At 31.8% G+C, this 13,459-nt stretch overlaps 1 long non-coding RNA gene across 1 annotated transcript; it reads right to left on the bottom strand.

Moving 5' to 3' along the window:
* Positions 1-2,317: 2,317 nt before the first annotated feature.
* Positions 2,318-11,925, bottom strand: LOC120354434. The gene is made up of 4 exons (XR_005573016.1): positions 10,076-11,925; positions 8,640-8,764; positions 7,586-7,705; positions 2,318-2,456 (listed from the first exon to the last, which is right to left on the bottom strand). It is a non-coding gene; the product is annotated as an uncharacterized LOC120354434 (long non-coding RNA).
* Between the last annotated feature and the right edge of the window lie 1,534 nt (positions 11,926-13,459).

Raw genomic sequence — 13,459 nt, 5'->3', positions numbered from 1 at the left:
CGCCCAAAATTAGCGGTTTTTTTTCGTTTCTCTGTTCTTTCATCAAGTAATAGACAGAAAATGTTCAAATTTGATACAGAGGTTTAGGTAGGGTCTAAAAATTTTGTGACTTTTTTATTTCATCAAAGATACGCCCAAAATCAACGTTTTTCTCAGCTTTTCTGCATTTTCTCAGTACTTTGACTTTCTGATGGAATGAAGCATGCTCAAATGAAAAATGCAGGCGAGCAAATCTCATTTTTGGACGATCCAGTCGGGGGTCCAGGGGGCGGAGCCCCCTTGCTAGACGGAATATGTCGAGCGAAGCGAGCCCAACGGCTAGTCATAATATAATATTATGATGTAAATTACGGTACTAGTGAGTTTATTCTATTTGCGGGACCTGATGTTATAACTAGATATACAGGGCCGCCCCGAGGTTAATAGGCGCCCGGGGCGAGATTTTGATATGCGCCCCCCCCCCAAGTATAGCGCGGTGAGGTAGTATTTAAAAGTAAAGCTACATTGCTCTTCCAGGAGGAGAACTTCCATCATGGGCTGCACCCTCTCCTTGATAATCATGCTATAGATTTTGTAAGCAGTAACAAGCTGATTTCTCTATAGTTGTCACAGGAACTTCTTAGTCCAGTTAATATAGACATAAAGAAGGAGGTATGCTTGCAATTTATATTGTAGTTATGATTTTTAAATATATTTTTTGGATACATGAGAGAAGACCGGAACAAATAGTCCAGAACCTCGTATTTTCAGCTAATTTTCCAGTTTTCAGCTTTTTCTGCCAAATCCAGTGATCTGACGGAAAAATTTGCTCCAGCCATTGTTTTAGATTATAAAATGAGATCATTCGCAACTATGTATCTCCAATAAGTACTGAGTTATGATTTTTAAAAAATGAGTGAAATTCAAAGAAAAAATCAACCTGTATCCTGATCTTAGATTTCCCAATCAGCAAAATCAACTTGAATCGAAATCAAAACAAGCTCGTTTTGTCAAACGTGAGGGCTTGATTCAAGATTTCATTCGCATGCGTTTTGCTCGAAATGAGTTGAATTCAAGAGTCCGTTTATACATCGTTCAAGCCAGTTTCGAGATCGAAATGCAGGCTCTAATCAGGCTGGTGCTGCGAGCTAAAATCAAGATCGCGTTGCATGCTCGATTCAGGCCCGAGATGCACGGTCGAATCAGGAATGAGATGCAGTCTTGACTCAGGCTTGAAACGCATGCTGGATGCAATCCGTCCATTCAAGGCCACCTGGCACACCTTTCACGAAATTCAAGCTCGATTCTATTGTGATTCTAGATCAATTAGAGTCGGATTCAAGCTGGATGTTTAGAGTAAATCAATCCTGATTCAAGGCCAGTGCAATCCAATATTAATGCTTAATCATAATTCAAATCTCATCCAGAATTTGAAATAAATCTGTAATTCTTATTATTCATGATTCAATTATTCTTCCAAACTAATGCTCCAATCTTACTATTGCCTTAATACTCTATTTCTATACTCAGTGGACATCCATACATTCTATATAATTATAGATGAAATCTATATATAATATATAGATTATATAATATATATATATTATAGATTTCATTAATATATAGATTATATAGATGAAATCTATATAATATATAGATTATATAATATATATATATAGACTATATAATATATATATTATATAGATTTCATCTACATATAGAATCTATGGATGTCCACTGAGTATAGAAATAGAGTATTAAGGCAATAGTAAGATTGGAGCATTAGTTTGGAAGAATAATTGAATCATGAATAATAAGAATTACAGATTTATTTCAAATTCTGGATGAAATTTGAATTATGATTAAGCATTTATATTGGATTGCACTGAATCAGATTATTAATATACATTTTATATTTTTAATATTATTCAAATTGAAATATTCTTTAAAATTCTCCTGTGAATGGCAAATTACTTATTCATTCTCTCCTGTCAGGGCAGTCTATAAACTGTCTCTGTAGTTGTATTGATTGAGTCGAGATCGACCTCTGCTAACCAATAACAGCTTGCAGACTGTCCTGAGAGGGAGCAGTGCATGAGTCACTCGCCATTCGATGAATTAATTAAATCAAATCTGCTCTAGTTCAACAGCCCTCTATGCTTGCAACACCTCAAATGGAATACAGTTCATATACATCTGAGTAACACATCAATTATTACTTTGAATATCTATTAAAATATTAAATATTATATATTAATATCTATATTAGTTTATTTTCTTTAAAGCTTAACTTCAGAGTATATCTATATGAGCGAAAAATGTAAATAAGAAAGCATTATTTTCAATAAAATTCAATGATTTTTATTAAATATTACAAAAATTGAACTTTCAATTTATTACTAATTATATATTTTTACTTTGAACTGCTATCGTCCTCGATTTGAGCTTCATGAGGCGTAGTCTCTCTGCTCTTGGTCCTGTAAAATATGAAATGTACAGTTTAGTGGGATAACTTAATAGGTTATTATGAGTAAAATATAAAATTTCTCGGTAATCAATTCTCAGAATGCTGATTATGTAGCTTAAAAACTTTTATAAGTTGGAGACTGATATACATATTGTAACTTTCAGGATAAGTTATTGGTCGAATACTCTACCTTTTGACATACATAAATGAATTTCAACCCCTCATAAGTGGTTGACTTAGACCTTCATAAGGACATCTCATTTACATTTATGACAGTTTGGCACACTGTCAAACGAGAGAATAAAGGGTCTCGAGCATTTCGGGAGCATCTTTTGAAATGAAATGTAAAAATCTGGTGTGGCGCACTCACACAACTTTCCTTGCCGTTATGAAAATTGATCACCTGACGCTATTGTTCCCGCGCATCTCAAGTCTACTATTCAGTGATTTGAGCCAGCTGGTGACAGGGTAATAACGCTGGAGACACACATGAGGTCTGCTATCTCTTCATAGTGAATGATTTAATAGAATCAACAATAATTTGCAATTGAATAATCACATTTTCTCGAATTTAAAGCTTATTTTCAATTTTAGGTGAAAATGTTACTGAACATTAATTGTAGAGATTTTCATGGTCAATCTACTCCACTTGATTTTTTTGTTTCAATTGTATCTGAAGCCTGATAATTGGGATTCTATCTGCATTGATGGGGCGGAGCTCCTGAAATTTTTACAGATATGGGACTTGTGAAAGTTGATAGAGCTTATCAATGACTATTTTAGGTATGAATTTGATCAAAATCGTTGGAGCGGTTTCCGAGAAAATCACGGAAAACCTTGTTTTTGACAACATTTTCACCATTTTAGCCGCCATCTTGAATTGCATTTGATCGAAATTGTTCGTGTCGGATCCTTATAGTGAAAGGACCTTAAGTTCCAAATGTCAAGTCATTCCGTTAATTGGGAGATGAGATATCGTGTACACAGACGCACATACACACACACACACACACACACACACACACACACACCACACACACACACACACACACACAACACACACACACACACAGACCAATACCCAAAAACCAGTTTTTTGGACTCAGGGGACCTTCAAACCTTCAAACGTATAGAAATTTAGAAATTGGGGTACCTTAATTTTTTTCAGAAAGCAATACTTTCCTTACCTATGGTAGGCTAATAGGGCAAGGAAAGTAAAAAGTACCAAACAGATTACTAAATAAATAATCAGTTTTTCAATGTGTTTCGTTATTCATCAAAAAAAGTGATGTTTTAAGTTTTATTACTTTTATCAATGTTTCATTTCTATAAAAACTAAAACTTCAATCAGCCGCCATTTTTGATAAAAGTATCATAGAACATTTTTATTGATGTCGTCATTCTTGTTTTAAAAAGGCCTTTAAAATTATGTACCACACAATGGGTGTTTACATTTTAAATATTTGAGTTACAAACCCTCATTTCTTCAAAAACTAAAACTTCAATCAGCCGCCAAAAACTGTGTTTGAAGGAGGTTCCGTCTTTGGGTAGCAGTGATTGGACATTGGTTGCAAAAAGGCAAACATGTAGAAGAAATTTGAAAAGAGTATTGGGAGCAAGCGGTGAAGTGTACGAAACGATGAGTTCTTCTTTGATTCAAGTAACTGATTTGCAATTTCTCCACATGTATTGGGACTACTAATTTATGATTATTCCATACTTTCATAAAAGAAAGCCTTTTTGACATGATTGTTTTATTCACAAATAAGTTTATTGAATGAACTATTTTCATTTCACAACATATTGGACAATTCAATTTTCTATCTGTAAGTCAAATATTTTCTTGGATTTTTATTTTATACTTTGAAAACATGATCAATAATAATAATTTACTAATGATGAATTTTGTGTACGTATATGTATGTCATTGGCCTTTGATGATACTGCTATTTCCTTATAATTGAAAAAAAAATGGGTTGGTTCAGGTGGTTTACACTCAGCAAGAATAGTATAATAATAGGTTGCCTTGATCACATAAGACGCGTGGAGAACGCAGCCTGCTATGGTGTGACGTCATGCTGCGACCTCTCGCCCTGGCTTAACATGCATTCAAATGTAAAAATGCCAACTTTGAGCCCTCATAGCAAATCAACCATCAACTTTACATAGAAGTGATTGACATCAAAATGTTCAGCATTTTATCCCCTTTGAAACAATATCAAACTAATTTTCAGTAAAAATCCTATAAATGTTACCGGCGAGTCTAAAACAAATCGTTTGAACACACAATTTGATTTGATAATACCATTTCAAATACGTTTTTGTACTTTCTATTAGTTTTTTCTGCATCGTTTTAGTTCTTTCTCTTAAACAGATTCCATTCTCATTTAGAAATTTTATCCTTATGAAGTCTGTGGAAAGAACTAACAGCTTCTTTAGGAATTTCAGGATATTAACGTTATTTTATCAACAACTCCTGAAAGATAGCAATGCGAACCCATCAACGGTTGCCTAGCTTTATCACAAAAATAAACAGTCTAGATAAGCCCTAAGAATATATGAACATCATTTAAACATTATAAAGATTCTTATTTATCCCAATTATGATAAAAAAATAGATAATCATGACTTTTAATGACTTTAATGCTGTTATTTTATCAAAAAATAAAACGCATTACACTACTGTACTGTAAAGTAGTTGAATAATTTCATGAATAATTAATGTTATATTATTTGAAGTCATAATTTGATGAACTATTTAAATTATAATTAAGATCTATTCTTGCTTTACACAAGTGTTTTTTGCATTCATAAGTATCCCATGGACACATTGAAATAAAAAATATCATACTACCGTGAATAATATATGGTATTTCCTTTGTAAATTTGTGTCCCATGAAAATAATCGATAAAATATACTAATAATAATAATACTGCACTGAGCAGAAACAAAAACACAATACAAGAACAACGTGTTGGCACTACGCTTTCCAGTAGACAACTGAAATAATTATTAGTAACCAGACAGTTCAACGTTCTAAAAATAACTTGTAACCATCAGTTCCATGATTTCGCTAAATTGGTTCTAGGTATATGTCAATTAATAAAGTCTTAAACAAATATCATTAATACAAATGCTTGCAACTAGCATTCCAGGCGACGATACAACTATCAATTTTCACAAACAATTGTCAAATAAGGAACAATCATTTTTAAATATTATTGGACGACCAGCATAAAATTAAACGAGTTCGCTTCATTTTGTCATATTATTGTTTAAAATAAGTCCAAAACAAATAAGTTACCAGCTTTTTCACAAATATGAATAGGTTTTACCGATTGAATATAGTGATAGATTCAAGGACTTTCTACACTTTTCGAAATGAATTAATGTTTTCAAAATACACATTGATGTGGAGCTTGTTTCTTTCCGAATTGAATAGCATATTCATATTTTTTATCAATACAGCGGTTTTTATGTGAGGAAGTGATATTTGACGCGGTGTTTTGTATGTAATTCTTATGGGAAGCCGGCGTTTGCCACGTAGGCTCATGCCATCTCATCCGCGTATGTAAACGCGATTGAGGCAACCTGCTATACACTATCCTTGGTTTACACTCCCATTCTATATAAAGACCGAGTGGCACATATATGTGTCACGAGTGAAAAAACCCTGAAATTTGAGAAACTTGAGGAATTTAACGATATTCCAGAGTAATTCAAATTACTGTTAAGGAAATATTCATTTCAACAGGTGATATGATTTGGAATGTGTGGAGTATTCTGTATTAATTGACTGGTATATATGAAGTAAACCTAATTTTTTATTGGGAGGAGTTGATTAGTCATGTCGCACATATATGTGCCACCCAGGAGCAAATGTGCTATTCCTTTTTAGTCGAATATATGACATTTTTGGTTATGTAAATATGGATGTTACTTATTTTTATTGTATGTTAATTTTTATATGTTAGCAAGGTTAGCGTTTTAGGCAATATTTACACTGCACTGTAGTAGATAGCCGTATTTGTTTTTCAAACCATACCTGTAGGTATGTAAATAAAAACAGAAATTCAAGTACCCATTTTAAAATTGGCATATTTCTTTTTAGAAATAAAAATATTAGAATAATATTATTTTTATTTTTCTTTGATTTCTATTCTCAAGTATTATTCCAGGGTAGCCCTAAAGAAAAAAGACTATAGGTATGTTTTATCCCAGTAATGCGTTCACACTAACTCACTCAAAGTTGCAACCATATTAGCCCAGTCAATATAGACATGAAAAAGAGGGCCTGCTAGTAATTTATATTTTATTTCTGATTTTTATACCTATATTTTTTTAAACATCAATGAAAATTAAACTTGAACTTTCAGCAGTAAAATATTATAAAAACATTTTGGGACATATTATTCATTATCAAAATTTGGGAATAAAATAGTTTTGGGCAAAGCCTGCTATTCTTTCCAAATTATATTTTTATGATTTGTGATTGTATCCACAAAAGGATAAATAAATTCAGAGCCAATCAATATTTGCATGATAAATAATTGTCTTGTTCTATATAGATACAGAGTGGCCCAAAAACCTTGTATTTTCGATAAAATGGATATTTTCAGAAAATATTTTTTTAATAGTTCAACAATACTATGAAGAATCTATCCTCTAAATCTCAAGGATTTATCTTTAACCGAATTTTAAATGTTCTGTCCGAAAAATTCAAACTTTAGGCTCTCATATCTCAAAAAGTAATGATCGGAAAAAATGTTTTTCTGAGGATACCTTTTCATTTTGATAGGTTGATGATATACAAACCGAAAAACTTTGAAAAATATCACCAGTATAAATGTTATTTTTAGCCTTTGCACAACCTTAAACCGACTCTAGCCGCGGTCCACACTTCTGCCAGTTCACTCATTCGTCAAACTTCTTGTAACATATCCAACATTATTGAGATTTATTGTGACTTAAGTCTCCAATATGGTTCTTTGGAAATTACAATACTAATTTGCAGCTTGTTTTACAATAAATTTTTGCTTCATATGAAATTAAAAATCTGAGCCTATTCAATTATAAAGTTATCATTTTAAAATTTTAAAACTGCTTTAGTGATTAGGAAATAGTATAGTGCAACTTACTGAAAATGGTTTCCATCAGATGTAGAAAGGAGTTTTAAATCTAAAACTGTAGTTGGCAGCATATTCGTCTGTCATGGTGGATTTTGGTATATGCGTCTGCAGTTCTATTCCCACCTTTGCCTGAAATCAAATGATACATTAAATGTATGAAAGCGATTTTCTAATTGAAAGGAATTTTATAAGTGATAGTAAATGATATAACAATAAACCAATACAAGAGAGTTTTAAAGGACCTTACATAGTACTGAACTAATTATCAAATTGTAGCCTATCAATGAGAATGATTGCTTTTATTTACAATTTATTTAAAGTATTTCTCAAGGGGGTTATTTTATACTGGTCATATTGGAATAAATATGGTTTAATCTAATCAAAATATTAAAAAAAATTTAGTTCATGTCCCTAACAAAAATGTAACTATAGTCCCAAATAAATATAACTAATAATTAGTAGGTAGGCCTATAATGGTGTTATGAATAGTTCTATTATTGTAACATTTTACAATAGCTTCTTTTATATCATAACCATCCATGATATTAAATCAATCTATTATAATATTACTGAATCATATAATCACTAGCTTAAAATGTATTGAATCATGAAATTAAAACCACTAACTTAATAGTTTTTTACAAGTTTGAAGTTAACCAACAATGATAACAGTTTAATCAACTGTTAGACCCGGTTGCACAAAAGCCGGTTAAATTTTAACCGTGATTAACTTCATGAGAACCAATCAGAGAATGCGTTTTTGATAAAACGGCTTCTCTGATTGGCTCTCGCGGAATTAATCATGGTTAAAATTTAACCGGCTTTTGTGCAACCGGGCCTTAGTGTTTGAAAATGATAAACATTCAATTTATAAACACTAAAAATTGCAATTACTGTTATATTAGGGTTATTAATAGGGCTTGACATAAAATCTTAAAACTGCTCCAGTAATTCTTGAATATAGACTATTGTAGGTAGCCTAAGTTTGTTTGTTAAGGTTACAAGTAAGTTTGTTTATGTAGGCTATGTTGAAAAATTTGATCATTGAACGAGTGCAACTTACTGAAAATGGCTTTCATCAAATGTAGAGGAGAAGAACTTTTTTCAAATCTAATCCTTGGCATCATATTCATCTGTCATGGTGGATTTTAGTATAATATGTATCTGCAGTTCTATTCCCACCTTCGTCTGAAATCAAATGGAACATGTATGAAAGCAATTATCTAATTGAAAGAAATTTTGGCTAAAGTGCACGTCCAGTGCCAACATACTTGTAATCAAATTTTTGGTTGGGATCGATTTAGTATAATATTTTGAGCACAAAATCAAAAAATTAAACGGAGGTCACTATTGTTTTCAAAATAAACTAAGTTCAAAGTAGCACAACTTTACATGCATTTAACCCATGCTATAAGTAGCAACCATAAGTAGCTAAGGTTAGGAAAAGCTTTAGGTTAATAAAGCTTAGGTTAGAAAAAGCTTTGGGTTAGGAAAACTCAGATTAGGAATATCATAATTTGATGATTTCAATAATCAAAATGGCTGCTACTCATAGGTTAAATGCATGTAAAATTGTGCTACTTTGAACTTAGTTTATTTCAAAAACAAAAGTGACCGCCGTTTAATTTTTGTGATTTTGTGCTCAAAATAGCATACTTAATAATCAATCCCAACCAAAAATTTGATGACAGGTATGTTGGCACTGGACGTGCATTTACACCGAAATTTTGAAGTAATAATTTAGTATGGTTTTAATAAATTGATAGTATTAAAACAATAAACCAATACAAGGGAGTATTTAAGGACCTTACATAGTACTGAACTAATTATTAAATTGTAGCCTATCAATAAGAATGATTGCTGCTATTTACAGTTTATTTAGAGTATTTCTCAAGAGGTTGATTTGATACTAGGCTAGTCATATTGAAATAAATAATGTTTTATCTAATCAAAATACTGTATTCAAAAAGTTAATTAGGTCAAATGTAACCATAGTCCCTAATATGCCTATAAATAACCAATATTATTAGTTGGTAGGCCTATTCTCTTATTAGCTTTATTATTGTAACATTTTACAATAGCTTCTTATATCTTAAACATTCATAAGAATTAAATCAATCTATTATGATATTACTGAATCATATAATCACTAGTTTAAAAATTATTACCTAAATCATAAAATCGAAACCACACTTGATAGTTGTTTTACAAGTTTAAGGTACCAACAATGTTAAAAGTTGGTTAAATCAACTGTTTGGGTTTAAAAATGGAAAAAATTAACTTATACACACTAAAAATTGCAATTAATGTTGTATCAGGGTTATTAATAGGGCCTAACATAATAATTATTTACCATAGTGCTTTTAAAAACAACATGTGCTTTACAAATTTGTCTGGGGAACGCTTTGCCATTATTAGGCTAAACAGCTTTGTTTAGTAGGTAACTTCATGCTATTAAATTTATCAATAAATATCCTAGACATAAATGAATGATCTTACCTTAATTTAAGACCTTCAGCAATCAAAAATCATCATCAACTTGATGACGCGATAAAATAAAGGATAAACAAACAACGAACCAATACTGCAATACTTCACCTTCAACTACTGAAAACTAAAGAAGACAGGCCGAGGACATCTTTAATGGCTGTCGCTCAAGCGCAGTAGTGCACAAGCACAAATCACCCCGGGAGTTTCAAAGTTATTGATATAGACAATCTTTATTGTTAACATTAAAACAGATAACAGTCCATATTTCTGGGATGGATTAATGATTTCTTTATGGTGGACATTTGTGCTTTCACTGAAATAATGTTGGAATCAATAAAATAGTACCTAGTTTATTATTATTTGAATTTGAAACTTGAAAATTATTTCATAGGCTTGGTGTGTGACATGATTTTTAGCACAAACTGGAATCTAATTTGAAAAAATGATATAACTTTCTCAATTTTGGTTGGAAACATTTGAAATTCTAGGACAATGTTTATAACATGAACAGAATCGTTAATTATTTTTTTCAAAATTTTCCATCATCAATTACCAATTATTTAAAATTTTAAACGTTAGTAGCCCGTCAACGGCCCGTCTGACGGGATTTTTGCATTGAGAAGAAGTGCTGGAAATCTACTTCTGTAGCCGAATAAGTGATAAAAGACTGCTTTTTTGAACATTTTTGGGAAACTTAGAAATCGATCAAATTTTTTCCAAGTCCCTATTTGGATTAAAATTAGCGCAAAAGGTCTATTATATCATCAACAGTACGTTGTAGACGATTTTCGCAAGAGACAAAAAGTGTTTGAAATTCAATTCTGCATCCGAACTATTGATTAGAAATACAATTTTTCGACTTTTTTGGGAAACTTGAACATCTGGCAAATTTATTAAGTCCCTCTGGATTTAGCGCAAAAGGTCAATTATATCGTTAACAGTGCATTTTAGACGATTTTCGCAGAAGACAAAAAGTATTTGAATTGCAATTCTGCACCCGAATTTATTAACAAAAAGCTTAAAATGAGACTTTTTGGAAAACTCAAAAAATTTCAGTCTTAATTTGTGTAAAACATTTTCTTTATCTCGATAACGGTGAGTTGGAGACTTTTTTGGAGGATTTTTGAAGAAGATAGAAAGGGATTGGAATTCAATTCCACTTAGGAATATTGGTCAGAAAGCCTAAATTGAGACATTTTTAGGGATTAAGATACACAGGTGAGGGGGGAGGAGACACCTTCTGAAAAAAATGTTTGATTTTCACTTATAACATTTTCACTTAGTGTGTTGACTGGGTAGGTACTGTAGAAATTCCATACTGTACCAACCTTTCTAACGTTTATTTTAGTAAACATTTCTAAGTTTATCAAACGTTGTTTTCATAACGTTTATCAGCAATATACATTCTAGACGTTTATTGAACGTTTATAGAGTAAACGTTCATTTTAGTAAAATTCCCTAACGTTTATTGAACGTTGTTTTCATAACGTTTATCGGATTTATACATTTTAAACATTTATTAATTTATTAAACGTTTTTTAAACTTTTTGTGCTGTGTGGGATGAACACTACAGGTTGATCTCTTCTCCCCTGTATTAGAGGAGATTTTGGAAGTGACAATGAGAAATAGACAATGTAAAGAAGACAATGTAGAATAGGCTACTCGAGGATTGTTTGACACTCACAATAGAAACAAAATCCAAGGGAATGCGTAGCAAGCTATATTCAAGATCGATTCAAATCGGCTTTAACCAATACCTACTATTACTTCAGGCCCCTACAACTGATCTCTAATAAACTATGACGTCATCACATGTAGATCATCGATGATCTACTGGCGGTAAGCAAGCGAGTAAGTAATAGTAGGTATTGAATAAGGGCGCTGATGCTTGTTATCACATCTGATATGGTAATCAACAAAATTTGAATTACAAATTCAATTTTAACGGTGTTCCATTCAATGAATATGGTTTGTTTATCATTCTTCTAATATTTGTTTGTGAAAAGTAATAATGAATTTGGGGTTTTAAATCATTGGGATACTGCTGTGTACCGGTACCTAATTGTTGCGGGAATTATAACAAGATTCCAAAAGTTTCCGTACGGTTTTAAAGTTTAAAACGGTTTTTTTACTTTTTCGAAAGATTACTTTGAAACGAAAATGGATACGAGCGATAAGAAGAAAGAGCTTCAATTCTACAAAACAACGGTTTACATGAAGTGTAGAAGAACAGTGTAAATAAAGTGTGAGTGGAAAATTTAATTAAAGTGTGGAAGAACAGTGTAAATAAAATGTGAAATAACAGTGTAATTAGAGTGTGGAAGAACAGTGTGAATAAAGTGTGTGAAAGAACTTTTGAATTAATAAATTAAAAAGTAAATGCAAAGTGTTGGAACTGCCCATAACATCAAAATATTGAAGGTTTTACCTAACTGAAAAACATCTCCTGATGGGTTTCTTTGTACTACAGATCAATTGTGATCAAGTTTGTGGGAGCCTCTTTCCTAAAAAAAGAGTTAGGAAATTTGGTTTATCTTTGATTTACCTCTCCTTCGACTCTGATACAGGCTATTATTAAGTATTTTTGGTTGAGATGAATTTATCAATAGCTCTATCACTGAATTGAGTAGGCCTATGTCTATCAATCTGAAAATATGGATAAATTATTGCATTTGTGGAATAGTGTTTTTATTTCAATAAAATTTCTATTTATTAAAATACAAGTGTCTTTAATTTGAAATTTAGATAGTATTCCATCCAATAAAAATTCATACAGTAACAAAAGTTACATTGATAAGCTAGTAGAAACTACTACGATCTAGGAAGAATCAATCTACATGTTATGACGTCATTAATTAGTTGTGGGGCCTGAAGTAATAGTAGGTATTGCTTTAACTGACAAGGGTTATTCAAGGCAGAGTCAAGACTTGTTTGACTCATGCAATAAAAGCTGAAATCGAACGAATACCTTTCGAGCCATATTCAAGATCGATTCTAATCAAGACTGTTAGCTTTGACTGACAAGGGAAATTCAAGGCAAAGTCAAGACTTGTTTGACCCATGCAATAAAAGCTAAATTCGAACGAATACATAGCATGCCATATTAAATTTCGATTCCAACCAAGTTTGTTAGCCTTGAAAAACAAGGGTATGCTGCTTTCGATTCTAGTATGGAAATTCAAGGGGACTTCGAGTTGAATGTCAAGCAACATCGTTTCCAGCTGGATTCAACTTCAGCCTTAATTGACAAGTGAAGGCTGCTTCTAATTCAAGCCTTGAATCAAGCCTTACTGCTGACTGGGTTTAGAGCATAAAAATACGCCCAGAGGGACTTTGAATTATACATTTAACAAATTGGTAAAAATCAGAAGATATTGTTTATAAAAAATTAA

The sequence above is a fragment of the Nilaparvata lugens genome, chromosome X (genome assembly GCF_014356525.2).
Source record: "Nilaparvata lugens isolate BPH chromosome X, ASM1435652v1, whole genome shotgun sequence".
NCBI lineage: Eukaryota > Metazoa > Arthropoda > Insecta > Hemiptera > Delphacidae > Nilaparvata > Nilaparvata lugens.
Note: the sequence above shows the minus strand (reverse complement) of the source record. Positions and strands in the feature narration are given on the sequence as shown.